At 36.4% G+C, this 21,040-nt stretch overlaps 1 non-coding gene across 1 annotated transcript; it reads right to left on the reverse strand.

Annotated features, from left to right (window-relative positions):
* Positions 1 to 16,185: 16,185 nt before the first annotated feature.
* On the reverse strand, positions 16,186 to 16,292 carry LOC138093239 (U6 spliceosomal RNA). Its single transcript, XR_011146024.1, has one exon. It is a non-coding gene; the product is annotated as a U6 spliceosomal RNA (small nuclear RNA).
* Positions 16,293 to 21,040: the final 4,748 nt, after the last annotated feature.

The following is a 21,040-nucleotide window of genomic DNA, read 5'->3' on the forward strand; positions in this document are numbered from 1 at the left end:
TGTTGCAAATCCAGACTTATATATAACCTGCAATGTCAGAAAAATTTTCAATGGAACTCAGGGACCTGAACATTTAATAAGCCCTCAGTACTTCATAGTCTCAAAAGTTTGAGACCTACCAGTGAGACAGAGGATGAGAAAGAAACTTTAGTCAATTTTAGGAAATGTTGAGATCTATAAAAGAGCTACTCATACTCTCCAAAGATAAATTCATGCTCTCTAAAATTATAAACTGTAGGTTCACGTGTGCTCCGAATGTAGATCACCATATTTTTTTCTAGCTTTTTAAAAAATTAATTTATTTAATTGGTGGCTAATTACTTTACAACATTGTGGTGATTTTTGCCATACATTGACATGAATCAGCCATGGGTGTACATGTATTCCCCATCCAGAACCCCCTCCCACCTCCCTTCCCATCCCATCCCTCAGGGTTGTCCTGGTGCACCAGCTTTCAGTGCCCTGTTTCATACATCAGATCACCATATTTTAAAATACAAAAATATCACTGTTGTTTGAAAAAGTATAACATTGAATAATTTAACTCTCTAGGATTTTACATTTAAATTCAAATTTCTGGAGAAATGTGTTAGAATTCAATTCCTCTGCAACTAACAGCAACAAAGCCAAAGTGTTTTAGACAAATAATTACTTTTGCTGTGTAACAATAAGTCCAAAGACAGACATCTGCAGGCAATGGTCCAGAGCTTCAACTTTGCCATAAGGAAACTCCCTGTCTTTCTGTTCTTCCATTCTTAACACACACCCCTGTTGCCTCATGGTCACAAAATGGCAGCTTTTGCTCCAGCAAAGCACTGAAGTCAGTAAAAAGAAGGAAAGAGAGAAGGGTAATGGCAGTTGTCTAGGTCTGAACATCCTCAAAGCGGATATCAACTTTCACTTATCTGAGTTTTATCACAAGATCACAGCATCAGAAGCTGAAAAATGACAAACAAAATGGCCATGATTGGTCTAGACCAGGAGTCTGCAAACTACATCCCAGTCTCATGGGCCAAATGCTGCCTGCTGTCTGTTTTTATAAATCAAGCTTTATTGAAACAACCAGACACATCATTTTTTATATATAAGCGCTTTCACACTACAATAACAAAGCTGAGTAGTAATTACAAGACAAACCTTCTGGCCCACAAAGTCTAAAATATTTACTATTTGATCCTTTGTAGTAAGTTTCTGGGTCCTGGATTTATACTATAACAATCCATTGCATGTATCTGAGAACATCACTGTATTAGGGTTGTGCTGGCAGATATAAATATTGGGCAGGCAATCCCTAGTATTTGCCACACTATGCATTCTCTAATAACATTCTTGTTTATTTGCCCCATCTGCAAAAACCATGTGTGTGCACGCTCAGTCATTAAGTCATGTCCAACATGTCACGACCCCATGGACTGTAGCCGCCAGGCTCCTCTGTCCATGGGATTTCTCAGGCAGAATACTGGAGTGGGTTGCCATTCCCTTCTCAATAGTATCTTCCTGACCCAGGGGTCAAACCTGAGTCTTCTGCATTGGCAGGCAGTTTCTTTACCACTGAGCCACTAGGAAAAACTGTAAAAAACAGGTACTCCTAATAAAGGTGTATCTGCCTCAAGTTCTTTTTAATATTAACTGTGAAAAAAATGTGAAATATTTAGAACAGTTCTACCACTTAGGATCAATAATACTAGCTATTACTGCTGCTATTTACATGACACCTCCTTTATTAGCCTTTCACTTTCTTAAACTGTTCACCTGAATTGCCTTTGCCATCAGCAACTAATGAGAGTCATTTTTATTTAAGAATTGTAATTACAAGATTTGTATTTGTCTAATAGATTTCCTGTCGCTAGGTTATGGAAATATGGACTTGAAAGCACACTCTAGATATGTTTGGATTAATTAAAAGTTCTAGATCCCACAAATTGACTTTACATATTTATCAGATATTACCTATCATCAAATGTAAAAACTTCACTTGTTTAATATATACATTACAGTGATAATGCATTATTAGAAATTGTCTCTAAAGAAAATTTGTGTTTTTATGGGACCTCTTCCATGTATGCTGCTATTTTCCAACAGGGTTTCAATCAGGCCTCAGATAAATGTTTTGGTAAGTAACATTTAGTCTTTAAAGTTATCCTAAAAGCAGGAAATGCTTTAAAGTTATCCTAAAATGCTTTTTAGGATAACTTGCAGGAAGGTATTTAGGTACAAGAGGCCAAAACAGCTGTGATATAATTTCTCTGTATTTGCATAGATTCCTCATTCCTCATAGTTGAGGAAAAAATATTATCTTAAATGTTGCCTTCCTTATGAAATAAATACAAAATGTGTTACTAATAAAGCATTAGGAAAAGTTATTTTTAAATATGAAAACATAATCATAGAAAGCTAATGTATTGTATGTTTTTTTTTCAATCTACAGCACTAAGTTTTGTATTAAAAAGACATGGAGATCTACTTTCACAACATAATTTGAAACACAGAGGAAAAAAAAGTTACATGCTGAGCAATGAAATTGAATTTTTTTGACTCTTGAAGGAAACCTATCCATTTCATTCAAGTCTTCCATATTTTTAAGTTAAAAAAATAGAAATCTACAAAATATTTTGGTAAAATCTGTGGAACTCTGCAGGGTTCCAGGGACTGGAGTGACATCTTTTCCCTGAATTACATGAATAACTCATCAACTGGCCCCATCCTCATTTAGCTCCAATGAAATAATAACAGACTTGTATAAAAATAATTCTCTGTCCACTACAATCTCTCATGCTTGGTTTAAAATTATTAATCAAAACGCAGGCATACTGAATATAGAAGACTAGAAAACTTGAGACTTGAAGCTAAATATTTAGAGATGGCTTTCTTTGTGCTGGGGGAAAATAATCTACTACAAAAGAGGTGGCCATGGGAAGAAAACTTCAGTAAAAAATTGGCCTGAACATAAATTCTGATCTTAAAAAAAATACCACAATTAACACTGACAGATGTCATCATAAATGCTGTTGTTTGGGACATAATTCACTATACAGTCAGAAGAATTATATTACTGAAATATTTGCCCCATTTGCAATCAATAGAAACTCTTGGAAATTCAGCCATAGCATAAAACTTTAAAACATTGTTTTTTATTGAGACATCCTGTACCCACTTTTTTCTAAGATTACCCAAAAGCTAGCTTTCCCCATAATGTTCCTCTAATAGTTTGTATCTCTTTGGGTCTGTGAATCTGACCAACACCAGTAGTCACACAGTAGTCACTGTTTGACTCCAGTATTCTTCTGTAAATACTTACAGATGTAAGCACTGTGATTTTAATACCTAGGGAAAGGGTTTAAGCTAAAACACAAGCTGGACGAAGTTCTGGAATAAGAGCAACTTCTCGCCAACATGTTGGAATCTTTTCTCCATAAGCCAGATAGATATACCCTCCCCAAGGCTTCCAGTGTCTGTGTGCTTCCCTGGGATCTCTTCTGTGGTATCCAATCTACAGCTTCTCTTCTGAGAATTTCCCTTGCGATGGACTTCTATTTCATCCCTTTCATGTTCTACTCCAATCAGTATACTGCAAAGGAATCCCCTGGACTATATCCAGTTACTGTTCATTGGGTTCTCAAGGCAAGAATGCTAAAGTGGTTTGCCATTCCTTTCTCCATGAGTACACAAAATAACTACACAAAAGAGATCATAATGACCCAGATAACCACAGTGGTGTGATCACTCTCCTAGAGACAGACATCCTAGAGTGGGAAGTCAAGTGAGCTTTAGGAAACATTACTACAAACAAAGTTAGTGGAGATGATGGAATTCTAGCTAAGCTACTTCAAATCCTAAAAGATGATGCTGTTAAAATGCTGCACTCAATATGCCAGCAAATTTGGAAAACTCAACACTAGTCACAGGACTGGGAAAGATCAGTTTTCATTGCAACCAAAGAATGGCAATATCACAGAATGTTCAAACTACTGCACAATTGTACTCCTCATCACACACTAGCAAAGTAATGCTCAAAATTTTCCAAGAGAGGCTTCAACAGTACATGAACTGAGAACTTCCAGATGTTCAGGCTGGATTTTGAAAAGTCAGAGGAACCACAGATCAAATTGCCAACATCTGTTGGACCATAGAAAAAGGAAGAGAGTTCTAGAAAAATATCTACTTCTGCTTCATTGAATATGCTAAAGCCTTTGACTGTATAGATCACAGCAAACTGTGGAAAATTCTGAAAGAGACGGGAATACCAGACCACCTGACCTGCCTCCTGAGAAACCTGTGTGCGGGTCAAGAAGAAACAGTTAGAACTGGACATGGAACAAGGGGCTGGTTCAAAATTGGGAAAAGAGTATGCCAAGGCTGTATATTGGCACCCTGTTTATTTAACTCACATACAAAGTACATCATGAGAAATGCTGGGCTGGATGAAGCAGAAGTTGGAAAAAAGATTGCTTGGAGAAATATCAATAACCTCAGATATGCAGATGACATGACCCTTATGGGAGAAAGTGAAGAAGAACAAAAGAGCTTCTTGATGAAAGTGAGAGAGGAGAGTGAAGAGGTTGGCTTAAAACTCAACATTCAGAAAACTAAAGTCATGGCATCTGGTCCCATCACGTCATGGCAAATAGATGGGGAAACAATGGAAACAGTGAAAGGCTTTATTTTCTTGGGCTCCAAAATCACTGCAGATGGTGACTACAGCCATGAAATTAAAAGACGCTTGCTCCTTGGAACAAAAGCTATGACCAGTCTAGACAGCATATTAAAAAGCAGAGACATTACTTTGCCAACAAAGGTCCATCTAGTCAAAGCTATGGTTTTTCCAGTAGTCATGTATGGATGTGAAAATTGGACTACAAAGAAAGCTGAGTACCGAGAATTGATGCTTTTGAACTGTGGTGTTGGAGAAGATTCTTGAGAGTCCCTTGGACTGCAAGGAGATTCAACCAGTCCATCCTAAAGAAAATCAGTCCTGAGTGTTCATTGGCAGGACTGATGCTGAAGCTGAAATTCCAATACTTTGGCCACCTGATGCAATGAACTAACTCACTGGAAAAGACCCTGATGCTGGGAAAGATTGAGGGCATGAGAAGGGGACGACAGAAGATGAGATGGTTGGATGGCATCACTGACTTGATGGACATGAGTTTGGGTAAGCTGCGGGAGTTGATCATGGACAGGGAAGCCTGGTGTGCTGCAGTCCATAGGGTCATAAAGAGTCAGACACAATTGAGCGACTGAACTGAGCTAGACAATTCATTACAATCCAAATATGCATGGCAACATTATCCATTAGTAACAGTCCAAAAGTGGGAAAACGTCAAATGCCCAGTAACAAGCAAATGGATAAACAAGCAAACAGAACTTCAGCTTTTTAAGGTCACTGCAAGCTTCATGAAACCTTAAATCTGATGGATATTATTTTCATTTATCATCAGGCTTCGAAAAAATAGTTTAAATGGTCTGAAATTCTCCTGATTCAGAATAAAAAGTCTGTACTTTAAGAAAAAAGACAAGGGTCACAACATTGAATATCATGAAAAAGTGGCAGAAGATCATTCCACCGTCAACATTTCTATTTCCATTTAGGTAATGAAGGTTTTATTATATTATGTAACAAAACAACTGATTTGTTGTTTTAGTGAGCATCACTTCCATTACACAGAATAAGGACTCTAAAACATTGATTTCTTCCAGACTCATGTCATAATCATTCCAAAAATACAGGACCCATCTATGCGGTCATCCAATCATTTCTAGACAGAATACCATTTATGCTTTGAAAACATAAATGATTTATAGTTGGCAAAGAAAGAGATGATGGAAATAAACGTAGCACTGGAAAATAGTTTTCTGTGTCTTATAGGATCAAATTCTAATAAATTACTGTAATTTGAGTGCTACTAGTCCTACTCCGGGAAAATCCTATTCACCAAAATCTGACCAAATTTTGGCTAGAAAGAAAGCTTTTATTGGATGCAACCTGGGTCTTTCCATTAGAAAGAAACAAAGATTACAAAGGCTGCAATTGTTATATATGTCATTTCTCCCATATCCAAAATTATGTCAGATAGCTTATATTAAAGAAGAAAAACCCACAGGAAAACACATCTACCTCAACATAGAATGGCTTATGTCTCAGCTATCTCCTAACTGAAAACCAGATGAATCAAACACTGAGTTTAATGTTCTTTATATTCATTCTTGTTAACTTTAACTCTCAAAACTCTCCTGTTTGTATGTCAGTCAGCATTTTGCTGTGTTTATCAAGACTAACCAAGAACAAGTTTAATCAGGGAATGACTTTACTTTTAATCAATTTAAATCATTGTATTTGGTTTGCCTTTTTAGAAATCTATTCGATTAAGTATTTTTTGGTGAAGACACCATCACTATCTGCAAAAATGGTTCTGCCCCTTCCTAATGTCAATTTGTGCTTTTCCTTAGAAATTACAATACTAAAGCTGTGGTTTAGAGAAAATTTAATCCTTATTTTGCTAATACATCCAGTCTCCATACAAGTATACCCAAAGGAAAAAAATATTAACATTATGAATATATAAAGGAAGAAAAATGTATCACTCTTCTCAAAATTTAATACCTGATAGTTAATCCATTCCCTTTTGATTTCTAAGGGAAAAGACTCCCAAAAGATTTTTCACAGTTCATCAATCAATTGGGGAAACTAATCTGGTCAATCTCAGGTTCCAGTCTCTCCCACATCCATAATTTCATAGAAGTCACAGGGTAAAAAGACCAGTAAGATACTTGGAAATCCTACCATCCCTACATCACCCATTCGTAGAAAACGCTGCAGATGTGCCAAGACTGGAAGCCACAGGTAAATGTCTCTCTTTCTCCCAGTAAATGACCTCATAGATTTACATGTCAGTCAACACTCAGGCTCTCCCCTCCTCTCTGAGAGAGACTGCAAGATATGAATTTTCACTATTAAGAGAAAGGCATCTCTGTTTAATTTATCAAAGAAAATGAGGAATGACATAAAAAATTGACCTAGACTATGACCGATTTATGTCAAACAAGCAAATTATGGTAAAATTATGCCCCCATTCTCTTGAGAACAGAGGTTTGAAAATGGAGCTCATAATCAAATATGCCTTGGGATAAAGCCTCCATGATATCCCAAAAGTATGGGGTTTGGAGAGCTTCAAGGTTGACAAACACATCTCCACCAGGAGAATGATGCATTCCAGCTCCATGAAAGCAGAAACTCCAACACCATGGATCCTCCTGGATCTTATCTACATATCTCTTCAGCTAGCTGTTCATCTGCTGTTGTTGCTGTTTAGTCACTAAGCCATGTCCAACTCTTTGTGACCTCATGGACTGCAGCATGCCAGGCTTCCCTGTCCTTCACTATCTCCTTGAGTTTGCTCAGACTCATGTGCATTGAGTCAGTGATGACATCCAACTATCTCACCCTGTCACCCCCTTCTCCTCCTGCCCTCCATCTTTCCCAGAATCATCATATACTTTAATAAGCTAGCAAACATAAGTGTTTCCCTGAGTTCTTTGAACCACTTTAGACCTTTGAATGTTATTCTTACAAGATGTTGCAATATAATCAAACCCTATGAAAGTAAAGTTTTCTTGAATTAGCCCAATAGTTAATGGGAAAGGAATACCTTGATATTAAAAAAAGGTGTTGCTGTAACTGTCTATTGAAAGCTATTTCTGTCTCCATATTTCTAGCTAACAGTAATGTCCCCATTTAATTTTTGGTAGCAATGTTTGGTAATGTGAAAGAGCTTCCGTGGTGGCTCAGGCAGTAAAGAATCTGCCTGCAATGCAAGAGATCCAGGTTTGATCCCTGGGCTGGGAAGATCCCCTGGAGGAGAAAATGGCAACCTACTCCAGTATTCTTGCCTGGAGAATCCCTTGGACAGAGGAGCCTGGTGTGCTACAATCCATGGGGTCGCAGAGTCAGACACATCTGAGTGTCTAACATACACAATGTTAGGTAATGTAAGAGACAGACTTGAGGTTATAACCCCTTGTCCTCATGCCTTAAGTCACCTGAACAGTACACAATGTTCCTTCTTGCAAGAATAATAACTCAAAATAATTTTCTAATTAAAATCACTTACCAAAAAAAATATTTTGGTAAACACCAAAGTCACATTAGGGGGACTTCCCTGTGGTCTAGGAGCTTCCCTGGTGGCTTAGATGGTAAAGAATGTGCCTTCAATGCAGGAGACACAGGTTCAATCCCTGGGTCAGGAAGATCCCCTGGAGAAGGGAATGGCAACCCACTTCAGTGTTCTTGCTTGGAGAATTCCATGGGCAGGGTTGCCTGGTGGGCTACAGTCCATGGGGCCCAAGAGTCAGACACAACTGAGTGACAAACACTTTCACTTTTTTCTGTGGTCTAATGATTAAGAATCCACCTGCCAATGTAGGGGACACAAGTTTGATCCCTGGCCCGTGAAAATTCCACATGGAGGCACCTAAGTCCATATGCTGCAACTACTGAATCCCAAGTGCCATAAAGCCCATGACCTGCAACAAGGAAACCACTGCAATGAGAAGCCTGAGGTCCATGGTGAAGTATAGTCTATCCTCAACTAGAGAGAGCTCCCATGCAGCAACAAAGAACCAGCACAGACAAAAATTAATTAATCAATTAATTAAAGTTCACATTTAAAATGATAAAATAACAGAATCACAGTAAATTGACCATAACATCCTACAATATGTATATATGGTGTATTTAAAACTAATGAAATTTCTATAGAAGATGCTTTTACTTTTTTGGTGATTTTTATGCCACTTTCTCTTTTCACACTAAAAATGAGTTTCAAAAAATGTTACTGTCCTGACTGTGTGAGAAAGATGCTTCTGATTCCCTTTCATTCGGATCATTCCTTAAATCATGTTTCTAGTAACACTTTTAGGTTTTCTGAGTGACCTTGTGAAAGTAAGTGTTAGTTGTTCAGTCATGTCCGACTCTTTGCAACTCCATGGACTGGAGCCTGCCAGGCTCCTCTGTCCATGGGATTTCCCAGGCAAGAATACTGGAGTGGATTGCCATTCCCTTCTCCAGGGGATCTTCTCAATCCAGGGATCAAACCTGCATCTACTGCACTGCAGGCAGATTCTTTACAGTCTGAGCCACCAGAAGTGACCGTGTGCCCAGTGGCAAAAATATCTTTTATCCACTTATTATTCATAAAAATATTTATTGGGCATCATTTGTACATGAAAACCTGTGCCAAATGTTGGGCAGGACACTAAATGTAAACAAAACATGTTCCTTCCACTAAGATGCCTAAAATCTTAAAAGGGAAATGATACAGTGCATAGATAAATTCCAGTCTTTTGTGAGAGACAGTAAGAGAATGGACTAAACTAGGACCACAAGAGTTCATGGGGGGAACTATCATTGTTTTTGGAGGAGAATATTGAGTCTTACCTTTTTCTCTGTAAATTCCTATAGGGATGTGTTTGTGTTCAAAATTAGCACCAGTAAAGTGATAGGAACATAAAAATAAATGAATAAATAACTCACAGATCTCATAAGAAATACAGATAGCATTCAATTCTCAGACTTCAAAAATCAGAGATTTTATACAATCCATTTTTACTTAGTCCTAGAATATAAGCCAAAATATAACAACGAAGTCTTTACCATGTCTGGTTGATTTCAATTATCTGAATGTAAATCTACTATTGGAATTTCTGCAGAAGTAAAAAAAAAGAGCAGCATCCTAAAACAGCCTTCTTTTCTGTGGCTAAACTGCCCTTGCTCCCAACTTATTTCCAAAGAGTTCATTTTGTATTTATTTAATTACTGTTGTCATCTTCCCTAAACCACCTCCTTAAATCTCCTTATATCCTTCTTAAAATTCAGTGACTGAACATAATATATTAAAATTCTAATAAGAGCCTCTGTGCCTACTGGAAATATTAGAATCATTATAAAACTGTAATATTTACAATTTTTTAAAACTGTATTTGCATTTTAACTTCTGTTAGTATGTCCTATGGAAATCCTCATAACTGGGGAAAAATGTTTATTTATCATACTTTTATAATATTAAGTTTTTTTCAATAAGTATGTAGCAATAAGCAGATAATTTAATTATTGTGTTGTATGCCTGCTTAAAAGAATGAGGTAAAAACTATTTAGGATGACATGGAAAGATCTTTAAGAATAGAAAAATGTGCATATTTTATAGAGTTGTATGTTTATGTACATATGCCCGGGAAAGGTTGGTGGGACATTTATTATACCAATCTGTAAACATTGTTCTTCTATGCAGAGAGAAGAATGGATTAAGAGAAAAGGTGGAATAAGTTATTTTTACTTTAATATCTGTGTACTGTTTGACCATTTTGCATTAAGAAAAGCTATGACAAACCTAGACAACATATTTAAAAAGAGACATTACTTTGCTGACAAAGATCCGTATAGTCAAAGCTATGGTTTTTCTAGTAATTGTGGATGGATATGAGAGTTGGACCATAAAGAAAGCTGGTGCCAAAGAACAAATGCTTTTGAACTGTGGTGTTGGAGAAGACTCTTGAGAGTCCCTTGGACTACAACGATATCAAACCAGACTGTCCTAAAGGAATATTCACTGAAAGGACTGACGTTGAAGCTGAAGCTCCAATACTTATAGCCACCTGATATGAAGAACAGACTCATTGGTAAAGCCCTTGATGCTGGGAAAAACTGAAGGCAGGAGGAGAAGGGGATGACAGAGGATGAGATGGCTGGATGGCATCAGTGATTCGATGGACATGAATTTGAGCAAGCTCAAATTGGTGATTGACAGGGAAGCCTGGCGTGCTGTAGTCCATGAGGTTGCAAAGTGTCAGACACAACTGAGGGACTGGAGTGAACTGATTTTACATAGACATACTTAAACAACTTCATTTGGAAGAAGTCTCTTAATTCACAAATATATGTTGTAGTTTACTATTTGCAGGCTGAGTACATGTATTCTCAATAGCTTAAAACAGTGGTGAGAAAGTATTGAAAATAATTCATTAAAAACTTGAAAGAATTTCAAAGCAAAAACTGTTTTCTTGTTACTCTAGAATTTTCTAATTTTCTAGAAAAATTTTCAATATGAAAGTGTAAAAGCCAGGATTGTAGACTAGTGATTAAACTGGCATCAGGTTAATTGAAAAAATCCTAATTCATTTTAAACCAGTAAGGACATATTGAAAGGCACTTCTTTAAATAGTTTACAAATTCTTCTGAGTAAACAAAACTTCAAAAACTTGGTCCCCTTAAGAAGCCAAGTGCTGGGCTTCCCTGGTGTCTTAGTGGTAAAGAATCCACGTGCCAATGCAAGAGGCACGGGTTCCATCCCTGATCCAGGAAGATCCCACATGCGACGGAGCAACTAAGACTATGCACCACAACTATGGAGCCAATGAGAAACCCAGGCACTCCAACTAGAGAGTAGCCCCCACTCACCACAGCTAGAGAAAAGGCCACCCAGCAATAAAGACCTAGCACAGCCAAAAATAATTAAGAAAAATTATTCTTTTTAAAGCCACTCTTTCTTAAAAAAAAAAAAGAAGAAGAAGAAGAAGCAGCCAGGGGCTAGGGTTTGGGAGAAAGAGATGAAGAAAAAGGAGAATGAGAAATACTGTAGAAGAAGGTGTGTCTAATATCTGGGGGATGGAAAGCGGGCAGGGTGGTCTTAACAATCCTGAGCCATCAGATTAGGTCCAGTCCTCAGTGGATATGAATTGACCTGAACTGTTGACTCAGAAGGGGTAAAGAGAAGCAGGTGTCTTTTCTAACTGAGGAAAAAATATTGAGGGTAGAGATGCTGCTGACATCAACACACTTTTCTTCCTTGGTGGTTGCAGTTTAGGAGTAGCAGCCTCATTCCAGGAAGGACTATATTGACTACCTCACCATAGCATGCGTAAGGCAGAACGGAAGATGGGGCAGGTTGTTAATGAGACCACTGAAAGTCAACTGACTGGTCCCAGAGTGAAAATCCTGGTGAGCCGTAGAAAGGAAAGGATATGAGTTTGCACTGGCTTTGCATAAGTTTGCTGTTGCTGATAAGAATCAAAAGGAAAAAAAAAGATGATGTTTGGGTTTCTTATTTCTTCATATTTTATATTTTCTTACGACTAACCATGCCTTACTGAGCAGTTGTTTAACTATTCTTATTTTAATAAAAGGTATAGTACTAAAGAGAGCACACATGTCTTTTTTAATTAACCAATTTCTGCATGTCATTCATCTGTGTTTGGAGGACTACATTGTAAGGATATGGGACATAATATAGCACCCCCCATAACCTAGGAGTCATATATTGCCTTTACTTCCAGACAAGGCATTTAAAGAAACAAACATTCTATCTTCAAGGGCAGTCAAATTTGAATATTGCTACTGTACATACGGGTAGTCTGAGAGATTTCCATCAGTACAGTAAGCCCAGTATCAGTTAAGTCCAGCAATCAGCATACACTTTCATTCCATTCATTAGGTTTTCCTTTTAAATACATACACACACACACACACACACACACACACACATACACACACACACACACACACACACACACACACACACACACACTCCATCATAGTTCAGTGAACTTGTTACTTAGGAAAACTTCTAGAGAACACAGCCTGTTTCACATAAGTAAGAGTTGTAAAGATGATTTTAGGAAAACACTCTTAAACCTTTCCGCCATAAAACTGACTCCAGAGTGCAATAAGAACAGATACTTTGAAACATAGAATTAGGGTGTAATTATACAGAAAAGCTCCATGACATGTTTCTGCTTCACAGAGGACTCCATCCAGACCTCAGAATGAATAAATTGCTAGGTGTTTGTTTAAGAAAAAAAACACAATTTAGGAAAGTATAACTTTAAACTCATCTGTATCAAAAATTATATTTTCACCATCTGTTTCTCATTCATTTACACTCAATTAATCAAAATTTTAAGTTCCCTGTCACCAAAAAGGATGGGAGTCTTTCAAAACAAACATGTAAGACTTCATATTTGCAGCCTGGTGGAAGACAGCCAAGTGTTTTACCCATCAAGTATGACCTGCTTTATTATGGTTTGCTTTCCCTACACTTGAAAACAGTATCGTACATTATTTTTTCACATCAATTTTAAAAGATAATCAACTTATTTTTAAAAAACAGGCAATTGCCCTATTTTAACCTTCATTATTTAAATTGGCAAGTGATATTTTGCATACCCCAATTGGTATGCATTTATATTTTAAAAAGAGAAAAAAACTTCTGTAGGAAATCTGGAACTTTTTTAAAGAAACTTTAATGAATAATTTAATACTGGATAACAACATAGCTTCAGAGGAAAATATTCTGACTTCTACATGGTATAAAGTAGGAAAATTAATATGACACATGGATAACACACATTTTATAAAATATTCTTTCTATCTCTTAGATCCCATGTGATGTTGCAGTTGCCATAGCAACTGTATTTGTGTTCAGCAGGAAGATACTTATGTACAGAACGCTTACATTTACTCACCAAATTCTCAATGAAAATTATACCAAGTGGAAGTTATGAATTAAAATTCTCCATGGATAAGCAGCTCTTGTCCCTTAAGTTTAAAATTATCATCAAATAGTTTTAATCATGCTTTTTTCATACAAATATTAAGTTCATAAATTTCATCATCTTATAAACAATGGCTGAGCTATAGAGAATTCTTAACTTCTGAAAATGTAGTAATTTGTATGGAGCATAACATGCTAAAAAGATTAATTACTTTAATCAATTGTGAACCATTAAATAAAAATTGCACAAACAGTTTTAAATTTCAGTTTTAAACACCGAATAATGGGCTGGTTTCTACCCTCCCCCATAATGAGTCTTAGACTCAATGGCGCATACTTTGAGCAAATACCTCTACACACTACATTTGCCCACTAAGTTCTAAAATCAACTTCGTAAATGTCATGAACCTAATGCCATCGTGGGAGAAATGAAGAACGCTCCTCGAGTCCATTTGGTGAGGATGGTGAGTGTACTTTGTTTCCCCAAGAGAAGAAAGAAGAGTAGTAAACCATTTTTGCAGAATGTCATTCTCCCACAACAGTTTATGAAAGAAACATCTGTGACAAGAATCTCTAATGCTTTACTCAAAGCCACAGCTGACAGTAAAAAGCATTGCTAAAAGTGGCAAATCAATCCCATTCCACCCTTCCAAGAGCATGACACCTAATTTGCTATGTATCACATGTATTTTCCTCACATGTGCTGAGACTGTGACATTGATGTGGTGGCTTTCATCCAAGCCTCAGCTGAATAAACACTTGGCCATACAGTGGGCAAACTGGCATCCTTAAAAAGTCTTCTGTCCCAGGCAAGTTAACTTCACCTCAGGGAAGCATTTATCTAAGTTTTAGTTTGCAGTTTGGGTACATAAATGGAATCTCTGAACCCTGTTTGGAAAACCTTAAATCACCTGACACACACAGAGCACATTCTGTGTTTTTCAAACTGGTTTTCTTTGTGTAATGCAATTTTTATGTGGCTACCTGAAAACATATGCAAATCCAACAGACAAAAACAAGTACAAATATATAAGATTTCTAATCAAGTTATTTCACTGCAGAGCATGTACTTGTTAAAAAAAAAAAGCACAAGAAATAAGCACATTATGTATATCTGAAACATGTACTGTAACTTTTTAGAGCAAAAATTTCATTGATGTATAAAATATATCCCAAATATCCATAGATTTTCAGTGTAAAGCTTAATGAAACTTGCAAAGTGAAATCAGTTATGATCAAGTACAGAACATTATCAGGACCACAGAAGCCCCCATTATACCTCCCTGAAACACACAATTGCTTGTAAATTTGACATAGAATTTTTTTTTCATCTTTAGTTTATTTTACTTTATAATACTCTATTGGTTTTGCCATACATTGACATGAATCCACCACGGGTGTATACAAGCTCCCAATCCTGAATCCCCCTCCCACCTCCCACCCCATATCATCTCTCTGGATCATCCCCATGCACCAGCCCCAAGCATCCTGCATCCTGTATCGAACATAGACTGGCACTTCGTTTCTTACATGATAGTATACATGTTTCAATGCCATTCTCCCAAATCATCCCACCCTCTCCCTCTCCCTCAGAGTCCAAAGGTCCGTTCTATACATCTGTGTCTCTTTTGCTGTCTCGCATACAGGGTCATCATTACCATCTTTCTCAATTCTGTATATATGTGTCAGTATACTGTATTGGTGTTTTTCTTTCTGGCTTTCTTCACTCTGTACAATCGGCTCCAGTTTCATCCATCTCATTAGAACTGATTCAAATGCATTCTTTTTAATGGCTGAGTAATACTGCATTGTGTATATGTACCACAGCTTTCTTATCCATTCATCTGCTGATGGACATCTAGGTTGTTTCCACGACCTGGCTATTATAAACAGTGCTGCGATGAACATTGGGGTACACATGTCTCTTTCAATTCTGGTTTCCTCGGTGTGTCTGCCCAGCAGTGGGATTGCTGGGTCATAAGCCAGCTCTATTTGCAATTTTTTAAGGAATCTCCACACTGTTTTCCATAGTGGCTGTACTAGTTTGCATTCCCACCAACAGTGTAAGAGGGTTCCCTTTTCTCCACATCCTCTCCAGCATTTATTGCTTGTAGACTTTTGGATCGCAGCCATTCTGACTGGTATGAAATGGTACCCCATTGTGGTCTTGATTTGCATTTCTCTGATAATGAATGATGTTGAGCATCTTTTCATGTGTTTGTTAGCCATCCGTATGTCTTCTTTGGAGAAATGCCTATTTAGTTCTTTGGCACATTTTTTGATTGGGTCATTTATTTTTCTGGAGTTGAGCTGCATAAGTTGCTTGTACATTTTTGAGATTAGCTCTTTGTCAGTTGCTTCATTTGCTATTGTTTTCTCCCATTCAGAAGGCTGTCTTTTCACCTTACTTATAGTTTCCTTTGTTGTGCATAAGCTTTTAATTTTAATTAGATCCCATTTGTTTATTTTTGCTTTTATTTCCAGTATTCTGGGAGGTGGATCATAGAGGATCCTGCTGTGATGTATGTTGGAGAGTGTTTTGCCTATGTTCTCCTCTAGGAGTTTTATAGTTTCTGGTCTTACGTTTAGATCTTTAATCCATTTTGAGTTTATTTTTGTGTGTGGTGTTAGAAAGTGATCTAGTAAAAATACGGAACTCTTCACGAATTTGCGTGTCATCCTTGCGCAGGGGCCATGCTAATCTTCTCTGTATCATTCCAATTTTAGTATATGTGCTGCCGAAGCGAGCACTGACATAGAATTTTTAATCAATAAGAAATTTCCATTTAAGTGACATTGAGCAAATAATTAAATTTTAATAAACAGTATGGATAATACCAAGCCCCTTATAGTTAACAAGGCTATCTCTTTTTATGTGTCTTTTGTGAGACCGCAAGTGATTCTTTTTTATCCTTCAGCAATCAGGGAAATCACCAATTACCATTACCCTCAGTTTGCCTGTTTTTTAAATTCCCACTGAAGTTTTGAAGAACTACAAGAGTGGTAAAAGAATACATGGGGTGAGGTCTTGATTAATCTACCCCTTCCTTCTGAAGAACTTTACTGTATTATGGTTGCCAAGGGGGAAGACTGGGGAATTGAGATAACTAGGGAGTTATTTTAACATGGACAAGTGACAAGGTCCTACTGTATAGCACAGGGAACTCTGCTCAGGGTTATGCGGCAGGCTGAACGGGAGGGAGTTTTGGGGAGAATGGATACAGGTACACGTATGTCTGAAATCACAATTGATTTCACTTTGCAAGCCCTTCTGCTGTTCACCTGAAACTATCACAACATCATTAATCTGTTATACCCCGATATAAAACAAAAGGTCTAAAAAAAAACTCTATAGAAAACACAACTAGGCAAGGAGTCAGAAAACTTCCTTGGCTGGTGAGGGTGGGAGGGGATCTATGCTTTTATGAATTTTCTATTGTCAAAATAATTCCCTCTAATAAAACAACCTTAAATCTCCAAAAAAAAAAAAGAAAGAAAGAACTTTACTATAAATTCCTTCTCTCACTTTAAATTATACTTATAGGAGAATACATATATTACAATTTCTCTGTCTTTCAGATTTCTCTTCAATAAAATTCCTAAAGTAAAAGACAGCACCTATTCTTTAAAACCTAAAATTAATGTAGAGTAAATGGACTCTGTCATGCTCTTTGACCGACAGATCAGACTTAAATGCTTTCTTTATGACAGCAAGTAACTAGTGACAGCCCAAGACCATATGAAGCAGCCCAAATCTCTAATAGAAGCCACACCCTAAATCTCAAACTAGAGTTTTAGTAGCCCAGCCAGTACCGTCAGGTAAATTTGACAGACTCACCTCAAGAGCTCACTATGCTCAGAACTAAATATCCCCTCCACTGATTAGCTAAACCAGAAGACCAAAACACAGGGTCATCTTTGGCAATGTCCTTACATTGCCTTTGTCAGTCCTTAGATTCAAATGAACAATAAGTTATATCAATTCAACCTGCAAAATGTCTTTTAAACCTGTCTCTTGTATTTTCCCACACCCCTGAAGTCCTTACTGTTTTCTGAGTATGCCATTGCCTATGCAATCTCTCTTGAATGACATTTTCCTCTTTTGTCTGGGTATCCAGCCTTTGAAGTCCATCTTGAAATGGTTCCTCTCCACGTACCATCCTCGACCCAATCCGTTTGCTGGCACAGAATCAGCTCCTCCCTTGCTTCTCCCATAGCATGTGTCACCTTGTATAATTATACACTGTTCATTATATCCTCCACCAGAACAAGAACACCTGGGCTGGAACAAAGCTTCTTCATCTTTATATTCCCAGTGCCTAGTACATCATCTGCAATATATGATAATGATGAAAGAAAAAAAATTAAAATAATATCAATCAATCCTATAGGAAATCAGCCCTGAATATTCATTGGAAGGACTGATGCTGAAGCTGAAGTTCCAATACTTTGGCTACCTGGTGTGAAGAGCAGACTCATTGGAAAAGACTCTGATGCTGGGAAAGACTGAAAGCAGGAGAAGGAGGCAACAGAGGATGAGATGATTGGACGGCATTACTGCCTCAATGGACATGAGTCTGAGCAAATTCCAGGAGATAATAAAGGACAAGGAAACCTGGTGTGCTGTAGTCCATAGGGTCACAGAAGCAGACACAACTGAACAACTGAACAACAACAGAGATTCAATACAATTTACTACACAGATTAAAAATAAAAATTATGCAATCATCTCAATAAATGTAGAAAACACATTGGAAAAACTTATGATTTGTTAATGGTTTTAAAAAAACAAAAACAACTGGTCAACATAGAAGGGAACTTTGAAATACTAAAAAAGAGTATCTATAAAAAACCGAAAGCAAGCATCATAATAAGTGATGAAACACTACAAATTTTCACTTTGAGTTGGGGAAAATCACAAAAATGTTCTCTACTCACACTTCCATTAAACATTTTAATTATGTCATAATCAGTACAATAAGACCAACTATTGAAAAAAATTAGGACCACAAATAAGACTGTCATTGTTCTAAGATATATGATCATTTACATAGAAAACAGAACAGATACATCAATGACTGTAAATAATGAGGTTTCATAAATTTGCTGAATAAAAAATTACTACTTAAATGCATTTTTATACGTCTACAAAAACAAAAAATACAATTTTTAAAAATCCATTGACAATAGCATCAAAAAATTGACTGCTTAGGAATAAGTCCAATGAAACATGTATAAGAAAAAATTATAAAATGCTTCTAGAAACATTAAAAAAACACAAAAAATGGATACATATCTATGTTTGTATACTGGAAGACTCAATATAGAAACTATGTTAATTCTGCCAGTATTTTTCTACAGATTTAATACAATCCCAATCAAATACCAACATGATATTTTGTGTAACTTGACAAGCTAATTCTAAAGTTTTTATGAAAGCGTTAGTCACCCAGTCGTGGCTGACTCTGCGACTCCATGGACTGTAGCCTGCCAGACTCCTCTGTCCATGGAATTCTCTGGGCAAAAATACTGGACAGGTAGCCATTCCCTTCTCCAGGGGATCTTCCCACACCAGGGATCAAAAGTGGGTCTCCTGTATTCCAAACAGATTCTTTACCATCTGAGTCACCAGGGATAAATCAAAAGTGTTTAAGGAAATGCAAAAATATAGATGTATAGCTAAGACAGTCTTGAAGAGGAAGAAAGTGGAAGCACTTGCTCCATCAGTTCTCAACTAAAAAGGTGTTTAATTGGCATAAATTAGACAAATAGGCCAATAAAACAGAATGAAATTTTCATGACAAAGACAGCATGCACAGCAATGGGAAAAGAATCAAATTCAATAAATTGCACTATCACAGTTCTGAAGAAGGGAATGGATAACCACTCCAGTATTCTGGAGAATTCCATGGACAGAGGAGCCTGGCAGTCTACAGTCCATGGGGTCACAAAGAATCAGACACACTTTTATATATATATAAAAGTGAATCCTGACCTTACATTTTACACAAAATAAGAATCAACTCAGGTCACACATATTTTGTCTTTTATTTAAGAAATCTTTCTATCTCCTAGTCATAAAGAGACTTTCCTTATTTAGCTCCTGGAAGCTTTACTGTTCACCTTTTCAGATTATAGACTTCATATAGAAGAGATAATTGGCTTATAATGTTCATTTCAGGTGTATCACACAGTGATACAATGTTTTATACATTACAAAATGATCACCATGACAAGTCTAATTACCATCTGTTACCATACAAAGTCTTTGCAACATTGGGATAGAGCCTTTTTAAACAAAACATACTCACTCAAAAAAAAAATTAATCAAAAAATAGAAGTAATGAGAAAAGCAAAAAGTGATCTATTGCACTTCATTAAAATTAATAAATTCTGTTTCTCAAAAACACTGTTAAGAGAGTAAAAGGGCAACCCACAGGTGATGATATCTGCAACAAATGTAACAGGCAAAATAATAGTTTCAGTAATATAAAAAGAACTACAAACCAAATGAAGAAAATGGAAAACTAGACAGAAAATGGGGAAATGACCTCGATGTCCACTGCATAAAATAAAATATATGAATTTCTTATAAACAAAATAATTTATTTAGATAAAGGAAAATACTAATTTAAAGTATAATAGGAAATATTAAATTTTAAAAATAATTTTTAAATCAGATTATTTCAAAAATAACTTTTAAAATCAGATTATTTCAAAAATTACAATCCAAACCATGAGAAGTGTTAACAAGAATGGGAAGCAATAGAAACTATCATGAGTACAATTGACACAAACACTGGCAAACACATAGGCATCATATAGTCAAGTAAAAAATCACTCTCTAAATATTGTAACACAGCAATTCTAGACTGATGACTACAGTGAAGAAAGGTATGTGAACTAAAAACAACTCAAGTCCATTAAGAGTGGTATGATGAAATGGAACACTACATTGCAGAGCAATGAAAATAAACAATTTAAATTTACTCACAACGATACACATGAATCTTATAAACATAAGGCTGGATGAAAGATGCAAAACATCAAAGAATAGCATGATTACATTCACATATGGTTTGAAAACAGAAAAACAAAGCTAGAATATTTGTCTATGATTAATGCATAACTTTTTCCTTTTGATTTTATAGAAGTATAGCTTACATACAATATTGTATTAGTTTCAAGTGTACAACATAATAATTCTACATTTATATACATTCCAAATTAATTATCAAAATAAATCTAGTAACTTGTTACCATACAAAGTTATTACAATACTATTGACTATATTCCCTATGCTGTCCATTAAATCCTCATGACTTATTTTATATCTAGAAGTTTGTAGTTCTTAATCCCCTTTATGTATTTGACCCAATTCCCTCCCTTCCCCTCTAGAGACCACTAGTTTATCTCCATATCTCAGTTTGTTTCTGTTTTGTAGTCTTTGTTTTGATTTTTAGATTCAACATGCAAGTGAAGTCATATGTTATTTGTCT

Source organism: Capricornis sumatraensis, chromosome 1 (assembly GCF_032405125.1).
Source record: "Capricornis sumatraensis isolate serow.1 chromosome 1, serow.2, whole genome shotgun sequence".
Lineage (NCBI taxonomy): Eukaryota > Metazoa > Chordata > Mammalia > Artiodactyla > Bovidae > Capricornis > Capricornis sumatraensis.